Source organism: Monomorium pharaonis, chromosome 5 (genome assembly GCF_013373865.1).
Source record: "Monomorium pharaonis isolate MP-MQ-018 chromosome 5, ASM1337386v2, whole genome shotgun sequence".
In the NCBI taxonomy this organism is placed as follows: domain Eukaryota; kingdom Metazoa; phylum Arthropoda; class Insecta; order Hymenoptera; family Formicidae; genus Monomorium; species Monomorium pharaonis.
The window spans coordinates 18,594,247-18,611,199 of record NC_050471.1 but is presented as its reverse complement, the minus strand read 5'-3'; the positions used below and the strand labels follow the sequence as shown (position 1 = coordinate 18,611,199).

The window sequence follows — 16,953 nt, the reverse complement described above, 5'->3', positions numbered from 1 at the left end:
TGCTTCGCAATTGTTACATGGAATTTTGTAGACAATATTTTTGTTAGATAGACGTGGAAGAAGATCTTTATTAACTTTAATTAGAGAGCTAAGCTTATTTAAACTAAAAAAAGCTAGTCTAGCGTTGTATTTTTTGGCCATTCCTCTAAAGCTTGATATTTTTTTAACTAAGGGAACAGTAAACCAACCTTTGTCGTCGTGTATAAACCTAAAATTGTTTTAAACCTTAGAATTATTTTTTGCATTTATTAGGATTTTTAATCTCTCATTAATTGTTTTAAAGATAAAATCTGGATAATTATTTTTGAGCAAGGTCGTGATAATCAGCTCTAAATTCTCTTGGTGAATTCCGAATGTGAGAGAAGAAAAGCTTTGTCAACCAAGCCTACTATTACACTTCTTTTTTGTGAGAGTGGATGGTGCGAAAAAAAGATCAGATATCTGCCCGACCATGTAGGCATGTGATTTTCTAATTTAATTTAATTTTGTTGTTTTTAATGATTATTGTGATGTTTAAGAAAATTTTCTCACTACCTATTTTAATTGTGAAACTTGATTTCAGACGAACGGAGTTGAGTTTTTCAAGAAGTTTCTTACAGTCCTAATACTCAGGGTAGTATATTTTTCTTTGTTTGTATATAGTAATTTCTCTCCGAATGTATAATAAATATAAAAATAAAGATGCAGACTTTTAATAATATTTTGAGTACTCATTTAAAAAGAAAAGAATTTAAAAAATTCTTAATTTGTTCTGTTTGTTTTTACAAGAATTTCACATTTAACCACTCGTCGGCATTGATGCCATATGGCGCGGAAAATATGTGTGCCCCAGGGGGCATTAACGCCATATGGCGCACATCGTTTATTTTTTAATTGGCTGGATCGATTTGCATGAAAATTGATATCCAAAGATTTTTTGTATCGCTGAATATGAATCCAAGGTTCAAACTGCAAAATTCAAAATGGCGGACCCAAAATAATGAAAATTTTTCGATTATTATGAAAACTGGTATCTAGAGGTTTTTTAGGTCGCTGAGTACGAATCTAAAGTCAAAACTCCAAAATTCAAAATGGCGGACCCAAAATAAACCCAAATTTAGCAATTCAAAAACCCCTGTATTATAAATTTTATCCAAATAAATTAAATTAAAATATTTTCGGCCCGCCATATTAGATCCGCCATTTTAAATTTTTAAATTCTGATATCTAATTCGTAATCAGCGATCCCGAAAGTTTTTAGACAAAATATTTTTAAATTGCAATTATTTTTTTTCTTGCCCACAGGGACACGAACAGTGAAATTTTGCCTGCCGACGAAGTGGTTAATATCTATTTATCCTATCATATTTAATATTCATCTTTTTTATAAAAATATTATATAAAAAAAATTTACAAAGATAGAAAAAATATATCAAATACATAATTGCATTCAAAAATGAGTAAGACATCAATACATATCATTATTAGCCAAAAATATTTTTAAAAAAACTTAGAAAAATTCTATAAAAATCAGTTTATAAATTTGTAAAAAAAATGAAATTGTTATCGATGCAATTATCCAATAATTGTATGCAATAAACATTTAAGTCTTCAAAAATATAATGCAAAAACAATGAGGTGTCGGTAATTCTGCAAGAACTCGTATACGTTACTGTATATTCGTCGCGAAATAGCGCGTATGCGAGTATAATAACAAAAGCAAACGTGTGAAAAACAAGCGTGCAGAAAAGTAGTGCATAAAATTCTTGCTACACGATTCGCGCCATTTATTAAGAGAACGAAAACGGTGAAATAATTACTCGTGTGAGAAAACTATTTGTAGGAATTATACGACTTTCGAAAGAAAAAATAAACATGAAAAAGTTGACTTTTAACACATTCCAATATGAAACAAAAAATATTTTTCAATAGACTTGTTTAGTTTTTGCGAAAATTTTACATTTACTACATATTTATGTTTCCCCCTTTTTTTTAATTCTTGTCAGAACAAAATTCGCATTGTATCATTATAAAAAATAATTTGCTCAATAATTTACTTTTTCTTTTAAATAAACTTGTTGCTTATATGAAATTAATATCAACCCTTCAATTAACTCTTAAGGCTCAAATTTTTACAGACACATTCATGAAATACAAACACCATATATATAGGATTTTGAGGTCGCTGATTACGAATCTGACATTAAAATTTTGAAATTCAAAATGGCGGAACCAGTTGATATTACAGCGGTTCTGATTCGGGAGCTCTGACCCAAGGAACACACAATATTTTTTTGACGTTTTTTAAATATTTATTTTTTATTATTTTTACATTATTAGCGTTTATTGTATAAATAATATTTATTTAATATTTATTAAACATTTGTTTTACATTAATTATTTATTTCAAATAATGAATTAGAAAAAATGTTTATAAAACGTTTATTTGACGTTTATTTAATATTTATAAATTATTAATTTTTTATTAAAAATAATAATTCAAGAAAATTATTCAAGTAATATTTATTTAATATTTATGTAATTTTTATTTTACATTAAAAAAATCGTTTAAAATAATATTTTTAAAAATACTGATTTAATAGTGATTTAATATTTATGTTACAATAATTAATTATTTAAAATAATGATTTAGGACAAATATTTATATAATATTTAATTGATGTTTTTATAATATTAACTTAATATTTTAATAAATTGTTTAAAATAATATTTACGTAACATTTATTTAATGTTTATGTAGTAATTATTTCACATTTAAAAAGTTCAAAATATTATTTTTTTAAATATTTGATTCTTGGTTAGGAAGCGTTACTAATTATGCATAAATCAAGTGCAAAGGAACAGTAAATCTATATAATGGGAGTGTTAAAAGCGTATAAATGAAACCTCTAAGAGACACAAATTGAAACATCGAAACATAAAGAAAGTGAAGATTAAGACAATATATATATTATCAAAACAATATGGCATATTAACAATACTCAAAAATTATAAAAAATGACATTCTTCATTTTTTTAACAAACGCAGCAAAAATAGATCTTTTCATAAGTAATTCCACATGTAGCTATTTCGCATATGTAAAAATTAGTAAAGAACTGGAAAACTTGATGTTTAATTATAGAAACATGAGTTAACTATACATGTTTCATCCTTTTGACAACAGCTATTGAAATGATCTATAACAAATATGTATGAATAAACATGAAGTACTCATGGATCATCACAAAGTGTTAGATTGCGTACGATCTTCAAGTCAAGTCAAGCGACGTCGACGGTGGCTAAGTTGGATGGGTAACCGTTTTTTCGGACGTATAAATTAAACATGTTCTAACAGGTACGACTGTGGGTTGGCTGAAACATGTAGTCTTACCTCCCCTAAGTTATCGTAGAAATTAAGCGATGCTGGACTGGTGAGATTACGTTGAATTTATCAAAATGATTGAATAATGCAAACAATTTTTTGCTCTTAAAACATTAAGCAAGTGTTCAGTAAATATAAAAAAAAAGATTTAAACGTTAAATAAATGTTTATTAAATAATAACAGAATATTTTTTTTAATGTAAAATAAACATTTTTTTCATGAGAAAAAGGGGACTTATTCCATTATTTAAATGTTTTTTAAATGTTTTTAAAAATGTTTCTCAAACATTACAAAAAATATTTTTCAAACATTATTGTACTCATTGGGGAGGGGGAGGCGGGTGTGAGGAGGGAAATCGTAGGCACGCGGAGGCATGACGTCACGCGGATCGGGGGTTCTTGCGGCGCGGGCAATTGCCGACACAGGATTTTCAGGATACGGGACCGTCCCACAGTGGGCTGGCTCGCCAAATAAACGGTCAAAAGTCAATAACTTCTTACGTATTGAATAAAAATGATTGCAATTTTGTATTTAATGATTTTTAAGGTCACTGTTAAAGAATATAACAATTGACAAAAAACAAAATGGCGGCTTTAATATGGCGCGCATAAAATTAATGAAAAATTTGTTAAAATTACTGTTACGTCCAGCCTTATGGGATTTTAACTTTTTTATTTGGTAGGAGGGATATTTCAGGGAGAAAAGATAAGGCAGGGATGAACGTAACAAACACGTAGAATTCCCGTAGGCACACAAATTAAGAGAGGGTAGGTGTCTCGGGTCGAACGCACTTTTTATGACTCAAAAATATAGGTCAGCGTTCCGATAGGCCCGCTATAACCCATTATATATTTCAAATCGTGCGTCCCGGTCCAAGTTTTGAGTCAATAAATTGAATCGCTTTAATTCGGGATCGGACCAAATGCTATCTCTTTTCGGGAGGGGCGAGGTCGTTGAAACTTAAATGAATAATGAAGTTTACGTAAAATTAACAAAAATATTTATTCTAATAACAAATAAAATTGAAAATAAAAAGAAAATACAAATAAGCGCTGAAGTCGTAGTTTGACAATTTTGTAATAACGTTATAATCAAATTTAAAACGCATAGTGAGTATGAATATAGTTGTACAAATATTATATGTATAAGTATGTGGTGGGTGGTGAAAGGGAAACAAAGATTTTTGTTTTTTAATTCTATAGTTATAATGGTAAACGCGGAGCAAAGAAATAGTCGAAGGGTTTACTAAATGGTTACATGAAGAAAACAAAGATGCTTGAAGTCGTAAGAGGATAAAGAATAACGCGGGAGAGAGTGGGGGTGGAACATCTTCGGGTTTTAGAGAACTGATCAGAGAATACGATAAAAAAAGTTCGAGATTCGCATACTGGTTCGTGTAAGTATGTGAGAACTTGAAATTCGCACACGGGAGCCTCAGGTTCGTGTAAGTATGTGGAAACTTGAGATTCGCACACGGGAGCCTCAAGTTCGTATGAGTGTGAGGAAATTATTTATAAATAATAGGAGGGTGTCTTAAAAAATTAAAACTGAAAGTAGATGAGTAACGCAAAAACAAAAGAAAGAAATTGTAATTGTGGGACTTACTCATTACTGGTTTTCGAACAAATCTGTTGGAATCAAAGGGATTTCTTGATGACCGGATGAAACGGCACTAAAGTTTACTCGCGCACTGATTCTACATGATTATTTCTTTTAACTACTTTTCTCATTACCAATTACTAATTAACTCGCTACTAACTCAACTGACTATTAACTAACTCTCTTACTAGGGTGAAAAACTGACTGTTCTCTTCAAGATTTGGTATTATATATACAGAGTCTTACAAGGGGAGGATCCAGATGTAGGTGGTTCAAATATTCTAATTGGTAGGACTCTTTTTCAGGATTGTGTGGTGGGTAAATTCTAAGTTTTCTTATTGGGGAAATAGTTTTTCCTTTTTGCCCAATCATACGTTGAGTAATCTGTCGAAAGTTTTTCTGTTTCCTCCCCCATTTCTTTAATTTTATCGAAGGGATCCGACCTATCACATAAGTTATCTTCCTTTTGGGTTTAAAAGATAAATAATTCTTTATCGTGCTAGACATGCTACGGTATGGTTTGCAGATGGTAGAAACGGTTATTTATTTTTTGCTAATGTTTAGATACTTTATTGCTCCTTTTTTTTGTGAGGAAACGTGAAACTTTGCTTCGATCCCGAATTTGTTTTTTCTACTTTCAAAATTTATTGTTTGTTGACTCGATATTTAAAAGGAGTTAAAATTATCAACTTGGTCGTTTCGTCCATCCATGTTCGTCGTCACGTTTCTAACGAACTAATCCTAGACGCATAAAAAATTATCGGAGACCGTTAAAACGAAATTTCTTTTGTAATCTTATTTGTTTCTTCGAAGAAAAAAAATCGTGGAGTCTGCCGGATGTAATATTACATTATATTTACATTATATTACTTAATAAAATTAGTTATTCTCATCTTCCAAAATTAACAATTTTTTTACATCATTTTGTAAATCATTTTTTGTTTTAATATTAGCAACTGTTAATTGTGAGATATATAGATCAGAAGAAAGTAGAAGTCTCTTGAAAATGTCTTCATTAGTTTTTTCTCGCGAACATTTTCGAGTATAAGTTTCTCTATTTCTAATGTCCTTATTACGAGATTTCAATCACAAATGTAAAATTTAATTATTTTTTAGAGTTCCCAAAAGTGACATAAAAAATTTTATTTTATTGTTTACGTAAAAGTTTAAGAATGTTTTGCTCGCTCTAACTTCAAGGGGATAGGTTAAGTTGCATAATATAAATCAATATATTATTAAAGATTAACACAAGCTAACATGCTGAGTCAACTTGTAAAATGTTCTTCAAGCTTTACATAAACAGTAAAATTAAACAGTTCTTGCTATTATTTGCAACTTTAAAAAATAATTGAATTGTAATTTTAATTGTAATTGTAATTTTAATTTTTTTAACTCCGTGATAGTATAATACACGGCCAACTTGGTGATTAACTTAGCCGTTGCAAAATTGCAATTCAATTATTTAGTACGATCACAATGAGTAACTTTTCAAGACTGTACTTCAACATCAAATATCTCAGTTTTTATCAGTTTGATGTTACATGATTTTGCGCAAGACGTTAGGCAACGGGCAATATTCGATTACACGATCATGTAAGATGAGACAATAAGCAGTAGTATTCGCGGGAACATTCTCTTTGCAATCAAATTCATGCGTACATGTAAAGCTTGAAGAACATTTTGCAAGTTGACTCAGCATGTTAGCTTGTGTTAATCTTTAATAATATATTGATTTATATTATGCAACTTAACCTATTCTCTTGAAGTTAGAGCGAGCCAAACATCTACTGTAGCACTCTTGGTGGATTCGTTTTGTCGCGAACAGTCAATAATTGCAAAAGGTCCTTTTTCCAGGAATGTGACAATTAGTGTAAACGTCAGTGACATGGTGAAACGAATACTGAGTTAAATTGCGCAATGTTAGCCTTTAAATTGATTATTAACTATTTGGAGAAAACGTAGACATATTTGACCGTAGTTGCTTTGATCATAACGTTAATAAGGTGTGATTGTACTCGATTTGCGTTACGTCTAAATATTGCACCAATTCTTTCGGCGATCTAAGATTGCCGAAACTATCAAAGTTATAGCGTGATTTCCCCTCTTTGCGTACGCCACCCGGTTTTTCAGCATTATCCAAATTTATAATACCGCTCTCGTTTCGATATGCTCCTGCCGTTGGTAATGCCGTACGCATAAAAATTCCTCTAAAGTATGGAATGCATATATGTTTCGCTAGCTGTAATAATTGCATGTCGGTAGTTGCACTTTGGCATTTTTAATCTTTTCGATGTTTTTTTTCGGCGAAACTCCTCGTCTACACTCATATGGAGCGAGATAAAGTACATGACCTTCCATGACACGATCATGACGTTTCAATTCTTCCAGCTGACGCTGTGCTACCTTGTTATCATTCACAACCTTCGCAACTCCCGCCGCTCCGCCGACCAATGATCCTAGAATTCCCAACAACTGCAGAATAAGTAGAATATCATCACGTTTCGCTACCGGAAGTATTCGTTTACTCTCGCTCTCTTCTTTTTATATCTTTTTTTTCAAACCTATACCGATTTTCGTCTTGGTTTTTAAAGCCGCCCAAACGGCTGCCGCGGCAGCTCTTTCTCCGAAAGTCGAATCGTTCGCTTTAATGCGTTTTCGCGTTTCCGCAGTGAGTATGTTGTCAGCCGCGTGTCTGTCGATAAGTTCGTTGCTTCGGGAGTACGCAATGTCGTGTTCGCGGCACGCTGCATCCAACAAATTAATACCGCGGTCGCTTCTAGCCAATTGTTTTTTCAGCCGAGTACCTGAATCACAAAATTGGTATCCTGATATATGCAGTTGAAAAAAAGGCGCATTTATCGCACGATTTAACAAGCCGCGACCTACCGCTGGCATTCGCGACAATTTCTTATCAACGGTGCGGGGCCGTCGATGTGCGTCCGCTGCCACGATTGATTGTAATGTTCGCAGCAACGACGATAGCTTCGAACCTCCGCATCAGCCTTTATATTCCGGAAGCCGGTCCCACACGCGTTCGATATAGTTGCCACACACGCATAGCAGAATAGGTTTCGAATAGGTTACAAACATGTCATTGAACGCGGTGTTCACTTTTATGCTGTTGTGTTTTTTAAAATCTAAAGCGTCCCGCACACGCTCGAACAATATACCGCCTGCGTTTTCTAAAAACGTTCGCGGTTCGATATAAATTACGTTATTTACCACATCGGTCAGAACGCAATTCTCGAACGCTGTATCTATTTCTTGCCACACGAATCTGTCTGCGTTATTACTAGTGCTCGCGTAATTACAGCCTACGTGCACGAAATGTCTTTGCAATCGTGTTTTTTCTCCGAGTCGCGCGATCCTCGCCACCAACGATTGTCTCTGTCTGACGGTGAACCGAGGACGCTTGACGCGGCTATATTCATCGAGCTGCTGTAAACTCGTCGCATCGCTGCAACCACGCGAAACACTCGCCCAACATAGCGATTCTGTTGGCTTGCTCCGATAGCTTGCGTTGCATTTGCTCGAAATGTTGCATGTTTTTTTATAATGTCTTTTCACACTTTTTTAAAACAGCATAGCACAATCTTCAATTGAACACTTACATGTAATTCGGTAGCACCTAACGCAATATTTATCGTCTTAAATTTCAAAGTGCATTAGCTTGCTTTTTCTTTCGTCTAGAATGAAAATGTATACCTCCATCTCTCGCTCAGACAGAACAGACATATTCGTCATCATCATTGTCCAATAGATTAGAAAATTCATGCTAAGTGCACAAAATCTTTGTTTTATTAGAATTCTCATAGCAGACTTCATTCATTTCCGCTATCATTTCGATATATCTTCCAATACCGGCTGATATCTCAATGAAATGAAAACAGTTTTGTTGAGTCTTTTGTACGATTTGTTATACTATATCCTATTCACTTTCGGAGTCAATCCAACTCTCTATATAATAACTCTCTATATAATTTTTGCTTCACACGATGAGGCCAGTCACAAACAAACTGGTCGTGTATAGAAACTCTCTGTATCGCAACGCGTTTGCGTGTTCCGCGTATACAGAGTTCTCGCTCGCGTAGAAATTGCACTGGTGATATTTGTTGCACATACTTTTGTTTTTCAGAATTATTATCATTCTTAAGAACATAAATGACATCTTCTACTTCAAATTCAACCCGTTTATTAATGATATCTTCATCCATATTGTATTCATATAATTTTATACCAAGAAAGTCTTTGCTGTGTACACACTGGACATATTGCAAGAAATTATTACTTCAGTTGACGACAGACACATTCGCTCAGATCATAAAGTTTGCATCAAATGCGATACCATGCGCTTTCTGACCACTTACATACACTCAGCAGCAAAAAAGCGGTACACTTAAAATTTCGGAAAATTTTACGAAACTTCAAATGATTATAACTCGGTAAATAATAAAGATAAACATTTTTCTCAAAGAAGAAAATAAATCTTGAAATGTCCACTTTAAGAATATTTTAATAGCAATTATGCGTGGCTATTTTTTTCAAAATGACGGATGACAAAGTTAGAGGATGCAAAATTGATAAATAAAGATCTGAGTTTCCGGCGGTGCATAGCGTGAATCAAGTGTCACAGCCCAATAGAATGAAATGCAAATGAAAATATAGAGCATTAGCTTTAAAAACTTTTCTAAAGAGTTCAACGCGATCATTTTTCGCTGAGTAATTAAAAGTTTGAATTAAAAAACAGCTTTTCTCTTTAAACTTGCATAACTCAGCAAAAATTATCGTATTAAGCTCCGTAAAAAAGCATTTTAAAAATAATATTCTATACTTTTAGATGATTTTCGTCTCATTGGGCTGACACCTACTTTACGCCACGCGTTGTCGCAAGCTTGAATATTTATTTATCAACTTTGCTTGCACTTTCCTTGTCATCCACCATTAAAAAAAATTTTTGCCTACAATTTCGATACAAATTTCAAAAAGTATAGTTTCAAATCTTTCAAACCGTTTTTGAAATTTTGTGCTAAGACAATTAAGTGCCGAGATGTTCAATTTTGAATTTGTAACAAGGTCAATTTATTAAGGCTTAAGGGGCTCGGAGGCGTTGCGATTTATTTGGTTCTTCCATAACTTCAGCAGCCAGATTTATTGTTCTCTACATTAATAATTTGCATCATTTTGGAAATTGGAATTCATTATTTTCAAAATGTATCAATTTAAAGGCCAGGAAAGTAAAGATAAAGTTCGATTCAAAATCTTCATTCTTCGCAATCAGTATTACGAAATAAAGATACGATTTACGTTTTAAGATATCGAAATCATTAGCTCAAATTATTGTTATAATTTTTCCCAATATAATCCGCATAAATTTTGACGGGAGTGGTTCACTTGGACACAATGCAAATGGACACGGTGCAAATGGACACAAATTAACGTACACGTTTCAAGTGGACAAGGTTCATTTCGACACAGGAATTTTGGACACAGTAATTTTGTACACATGAATAATAAATTCTAGACATATTACAATTTAGACACGATAAAAATGTACATCGTGCAATTGGACACGTAAAATTTGTACGCCACAAACTTGTACACCGCAAAGTTTTACACCACAAAGATGTACACCGTGTATTTTGTATAGGAAATCTGCAAACACATATAAACGTTACTTTGTTTGCAATGTACAACATGGGTTAGCGACTTCGAAAGCCCCCTCCCCCTTGCACCTCCGTGTGTGTGTGTGTGTGTGTGCGCGCGCGCGTGTGTGCGTGCGTGCGTGCGTGCGTATGTACAGACTGATAAGAAGTATGCCAGATCGCATAAATGAGGTAATCCGCGTACGAGGAGGCCATACACACTACTAATAAGTACGACATGTACGCACGCACTCGCACACACACGCACCTACACAATACATACACACACGCGCGCGCCTGCGCGCCACAAGAGTTTGGAGTTTTGAAATACTGTGGAGTTGACGAACCACGGGGTCCTTATCCTTGTGGAACACACACGCACACACACACACACGCACACGCACACACACACACACGCACACGCACACACACACACACACACACGGGAGGGGGAGGGGAGGGGGAGGGGGGAGAGAGAGAGAGAGAGAGAGAGAGAGAGAGAGAGAGAGAGAGAGAGAGAGAGAGAGAGAGAGAGAGAGAGAGAGAGAGAGAGAGAGAGAGAGTAGAGCAGAGAGAGGAAGAGGCTTCCTTCTCTTTCTCTTCCTCTCTCTCTCTCTCGCCCCGTATAGCTCGCTTGCCTCTCTCTCTCTCTTCTCCTCTCTCTCTTCTCCGAGTCGCGATCGCTCGCGACTTCTCACTTCCTCTCTCCCGTCCCTTCTCTCTAGTCACTTCGCCCAATCTACGCGGATCATATTGGGAAAAATTACAACAATAATTCGACCTAATAATTTCGGTATTTTAAAACGTAAATCGTATTTTTATTTTGTAATACTGATTGCGGAGAGTGAAGATCTTGAATTTTGTCTTTACTTTCCTTTAAATTGATACATTTTGAAAATAATGAATTTCCAATTCCCAAAATGATGCAAATTATTAATGTAGAGAACAATAAATCTGGCCGTTGAAGTTATGGAAGAATCAAATAAATCGCAACGCCTCCAAGCCCCTTAAGCCGTAATAAATTGACCTTGTTACAAATTCAAAATTGAACATCTCGGCACTTAATTGCCTTAGCACAAAATTTCAAAAACGGTTTGAAAGATTTGAAACTATACTTTTTGAAATTTGTATCGAAATTGTATTCAAAAATTTTTTTAAATGGTAGATGACAAGGAAAGTGCAAGCAAAGTTGATAAATAAGTATTCGAGCTTGCGACAACGCGTGGCGTAAAGTAGGTGTCATAGCCCAATGGGACGAAAATCATCTAAAAGTATAGAGTATTATCTTTAAAATCTTTTTTTACGGAGCTTGATATGATAATTTTTCGCTGAGTTATGCAAGTTTAAAGAGAAAAGCTGTTTTTTAATTCAAATCTTAATTACTCAGCGAAAAATGATCGCATCAAACTCTGTAAAAATTTTAAGCATTTTAAAGCTAATGCTCTATATTTTCATTTGCATTTCGTTCCATTGGGCTGTGACACCTGATTCACGCCATGCACCGCTGGAAATTCAGATCTTTGTTTATCAATTTTGCATCCTCTAACTTCATCATCCGCCGTTTTGAAAATAATAGCCACGCATAATTGCTATTAAAATATTCTTTAAAAAAAAATAAAACAATGGAATGAACAGAATATACACTTACTCAGCAGCAAAAAAAACGGTACACTTAAAATTTTGGAAAATTTTACGAAATTTCAAATGATCATAATTTCGTAAATAATAAAGATAAAAATTTTTCTCAAAAAAGAAAATAAAGCTTAAAGTGGACACTTCAAGCTTTATTTTCTTTTTTGAGAAAAATTTTTATCTTTATTATTTACGAAATTATGATCATTTGAAATTTCGTAAAATTTTCCAAAATTTTAAGTGTACCGTTTTTTTTGCTGCTGAGTGAGTGTATATTCTGTTCATTTCATTGTTTTAACCGGAGCATTGTCATATCAGCATTTGCTATCTATTGTTGCAGCAGTTGTACATCTGCGCTTGACTTTCGCAAGATTTGCATTCTTTGAATGCGCGATTTTGAATGATCTCATCAGAAGGTATCAAATGATTTATGTACGTGCCTAAAATGTATTTTTGTTACAGTAGCCATACATCAGCGCTTGATTTTTGCAAGTTTCTTCGAATGTACATGCGATTTTTGATCTCATCAGAAGGTATCAAATAATGTACGTGTCTAAAATGTATTTTGTCACAGCTCCCATCGGCGTTTGACTTCGGCGAAATCTGCATTCTTCGAATGTGCGATTTTCGTATGATTTCATAAAAAAATATGTACCAAATTTGTGTATGTGTCTATAACATACTTTTACATCACAGCTGCATATCGGCGCTTAATCTCTCGCTCATTAGAAAATATGTATGAAATGCATGGAATTGTTCCCACTACTACTGAAGCATGTGGAGGAGTATACAATATAAAAAGAGTTCTGACAACGGTACCGCATCATTTGTTTGTTACAAGACGGACAACCAAACTCCCCGACACCGTTGCACCTCAGTCGACTGATGAAAGACAAACTTCTCGAAGATGAACTATTATGTGCCGAACAAACGGACACAGACTAAATGCGCACGGACCAAATGCGCATGGACCACATGCACACGGACAAAATGCACACGGACCAAATGCGCACGGATCAAATGCGCACGGACCAAATGCGCACGAACTTACTGCATGGGTTGCGACTTCTCAGGGCACCCCTACCGACGGGGTGGGTGCGGGAAAAGGGCGAAACCTCCCTTTGCACCCCCCCCCGTGTGTTTGTGTGTGTGTGTGCGCGCGCGCGCGCGCAAAGCATTCTCTGCACCACATGGGTTTGCGACTGTGTCCGTTTCGCACTGTGCGCATTTGGTCTGTGTCCGTTTGTTACTGTGTCCATTTGTTACTGTGTCCGTTTATTACTGTGTCCGTTTGTTACTGTGTCCGTTTATTACTGTGTCCGTTTGTTACTGTATCCGTTTGGTCTGTGCGTATTTCGTCTGTGTCCGTTTCGCATTGTGTCCGTTTGTTCTGTGTCCGTTTGTTACTGTGTCCGTTTCACTCAGCCTGCTGTGTCTGTTTGTTACTGTGCGTATCTGAGACTCATTCCTATATTTCCTTCTACATTTATTTGCATTTTATTTCTAATTCCCCCTGTATTCTTTTTACAGAACATTATTGCAGCCGCACTATACTCCTCGTATCTTGAAAAGGAGATTTGCTTTGGATATAAGCATCAGCGTGGGGGTTGAGCCTTTTGTGGAGATGATTCTTGATGACAACAAAGGCAATGAGTAGAGATGTGCGAATTATTCGAATTCGAATCAAATTGAATCAAATCTGACGATATTCGATTCGATTCGAATCCGAATCAACATAGTTCGAATTCGAAAGATTCGATAACGTCAAATCACTGCAATTCGAATTTGAATAAAAAAACCGCGTAAGAAGATTTAAAACCCGTTAAATTCTATCGTCCATCCAACGCCTTTGCGGTCAGAAAATTCTTCTAAAGAATAATAGGCTGCGTTCGGAAACATCACCCGGGTGCACTCGAGTATCGTTTTGTCTTTGTTTACTACCCAAAGTTAAACAAAGACAGAACGACACTCCTGTGTACCCAGGTGATGTTTCCGAACGCATCTTTAGGCGGCCACATAGCGCGCCACGCGCTCTCTCGGTGAGCTCGTGAAATACCACGCGTAAACAAGCTGAGGCAGAATGTGTTTCCGGTTACGGTGGCAGCGGATTATTTGTAGTTTTCACACAGCAGGTGAGTTCCAATGTATATTCCTAAATTTTATGCAGTTATCTTTGATATCTTGATTGATAATTTGTGATCAGTAATAATTTTTAGAATGGGTTTAATATTTATTGCCTGTGAAAAAAGAAAACTGATTCAACTAATATAGGATTACAAGATTAGGTTAGATTAGGTTCACTCATGATTCTTTATTTGAAAGGATTATTACTACATTCCAGATTGCAGTCATGGAGAGTGACTCAGGTCCTGACAATGACAATCCGTCTGCATCTTCGATCTCGCTTGCTCCGTTGTGTAAAGAGGCAATTTCGTTCACGAAGAAAGATAACAGTTCCTATAAAAGGAAAAAAGTGACAGATTATTTTATAAGAAATGTTTCTAAAGATTGTGCGAATCGTGACGATAAGAGAATTATCAAATGATAGCGTAGAGAGTGTTTTAAATTCAGCTGTGCCTTCAACCTCAAAAGACAGGAGTGCTAATGAGGGAAATAGGGAAACAGACAGCTTCAGCACAGAAAATATAGATGCAGCTGACTTGGAAAAAATTACAAACCCATTTGCCTCAATTTGGAATTTCTTTACTAAAATAAATGGGGGTGATAAAGCAAAATGCCTGATTTGTGGCACAGTTCGTTCTACACCAACTAGTACAACAACTCTGCAGTTGCACCTGCAAAAACATGACACTGTTTATAAAGAATACATGAGACTAAAAAAGATTAAGGAGAAACTAACTGAAGTAAAGAAGAAAGTTATGTAGGATTTAAGGCAGCAAAGATCACTGAAGAAATGTGTCAATGCTCTTATGCCTCTTAACCCCTCCAGCAAGAAAGCCAAGGACATCACAAGAGCAGTAGCAGTTTTCATATGCAAGGGTCTACATCCTTATAACATTGTTAATGAACCAGGTTTCCGACATCTGCTACATTTTCTTGAGCCACGTTATAATGTCCCATGTAGGACAACATTTTTACGGTCAATTATTCCAAAACTGTACAAAGAACTGAAAGAAAAAATTCTGGAAGAAATTGAAGCTGTGAAAAATGCTCTAGAATCTGTGTCCATCACGACTGACCTTTGGACGTCAAGATCTGGTGATGCTTTTATAGCATTCACTCTGCAGTTTATTAATGAGGATTTTTCAAATGCGACATATAACAGTGGATTGTCAGCCTTTCCCTGGCAAACATGATGCTGCAGAAAGTTGCTGATGTAGTAACTGAATTGAACCTAGGCGATGATGAAATTGAAAAGTACATAGTGTCCGATAATGGAACTAACATAGTAAAAGCACTGAGTGAGCCTTCTGAGAAGACCATGAGTGATGCCAGCTTGCCAGACATTCTAAAAACTAAGAGGTCATGGCAGCATGTGCTTTGTTATAATCATACTCTTCAGCTTGCTATTAGCGACACACGGAAGGAAATCGATTCAAACACTGTTATTGAAAAGGTATCCAGCATGGTAGCACGATACAACAGGAGTAAAACTTCAAGAGAATTGCTCCAGTTTTTCCAGGAAGAACACAAGCTGCTATTGCATGACCTAATCCAGATGGTCAATACAAGGTGGGATAGTGAGTTCCTCATGCTTGAGAGGTTTGTCGAGGCAGCTATCACTAGTGAGCAGTGTAAAGCAGGTGTTAACAGCCTAACAGCCCAGAAATGGAAGTTGGCAGAAGGATACGTTAAATTGTTGCGACCAGTAGCCAACTTTACAGCTGAAATGGGAAGCTGCAAGAAACCAACACTCTCCATGGTGCTACCTGTGTTGTTTGAAATAAAGTCAACATTGGAAGACTTTATCAATACTAAAAAGGGCACTGGGAACATGTTTGCTAAAACTTTGCTGGCAAATATAAAATTAAGATTTCCAGACATACGGTACTTTGAGTCGGAGTTGTACCAAATTGCCATGCTGCTTGACCCCAGGTTCAAGGATGCTCTTATCAGTGACAACCTGCAAGCCGCTGCACTGCTGAAAGACAAGGCTTTAGAAAAGTGGAGGCAACATATTGGAAGAGGCATCATTTAATGCACTACTACCCACCAAGAAGCAGCAAACATATCAGCCTCATCTGCATCTAGCCAAAAAAAAAAACAAAGTAGGGTCACTTTCAAAAGAAAACTGTGATGGTCAAAAATATGGAATTGCCTGATAAAATGGACATAAAAAGAGAGGTGTGTATTTCTATACTGTTTTATTAGTACTCAATGGTTTGGTTCTTTTCAGTGACATAAAACAAACAAATATTCTTTTTTAAGGTAGAAACTTACCTGCAAATACCAACGATTGGGGGGATGAAGACCCGCTGGTTTGGTGGAGAATGAACAAAGCAGCCTTTCCACTTCTCGTTCCTCTCGCATGCCACTACTTGGCCTTTGCTGCAACTGAGACGTCTAGTAAGAGAGTTTTTTCTGTTGAAGGCAATGTAGTTACGCAGAAAAGAACAAACCTACTCTCGCAGCATGTAAAGGAAACTGTTTTCTGTCATGACAACATCCCTGAAAGTTACTTTAAAAAATAGCCTGTAATGAAAGACTGTCCCTGTGTTAGTCTGTACTTAGTCTATTCCTACTAATTACTTGTTTT

General features: G+C 35.5%; 1 protein-coding gene across 1 annotated transcript in view; it reads right to left on the bottom strand.

Annotated features, from left to right (window-relative positions):
* LOC105832659 (intraflagellar transport protein 140 homolog) overlaps positions 1–16,953 on the bottom strand; it is a 164,527-nt gene that overhangs the window by 10,932 nt on the left and 136,642 nt on the right. The gene's annotated exons all lie outside the window — the stretch shown is intronic.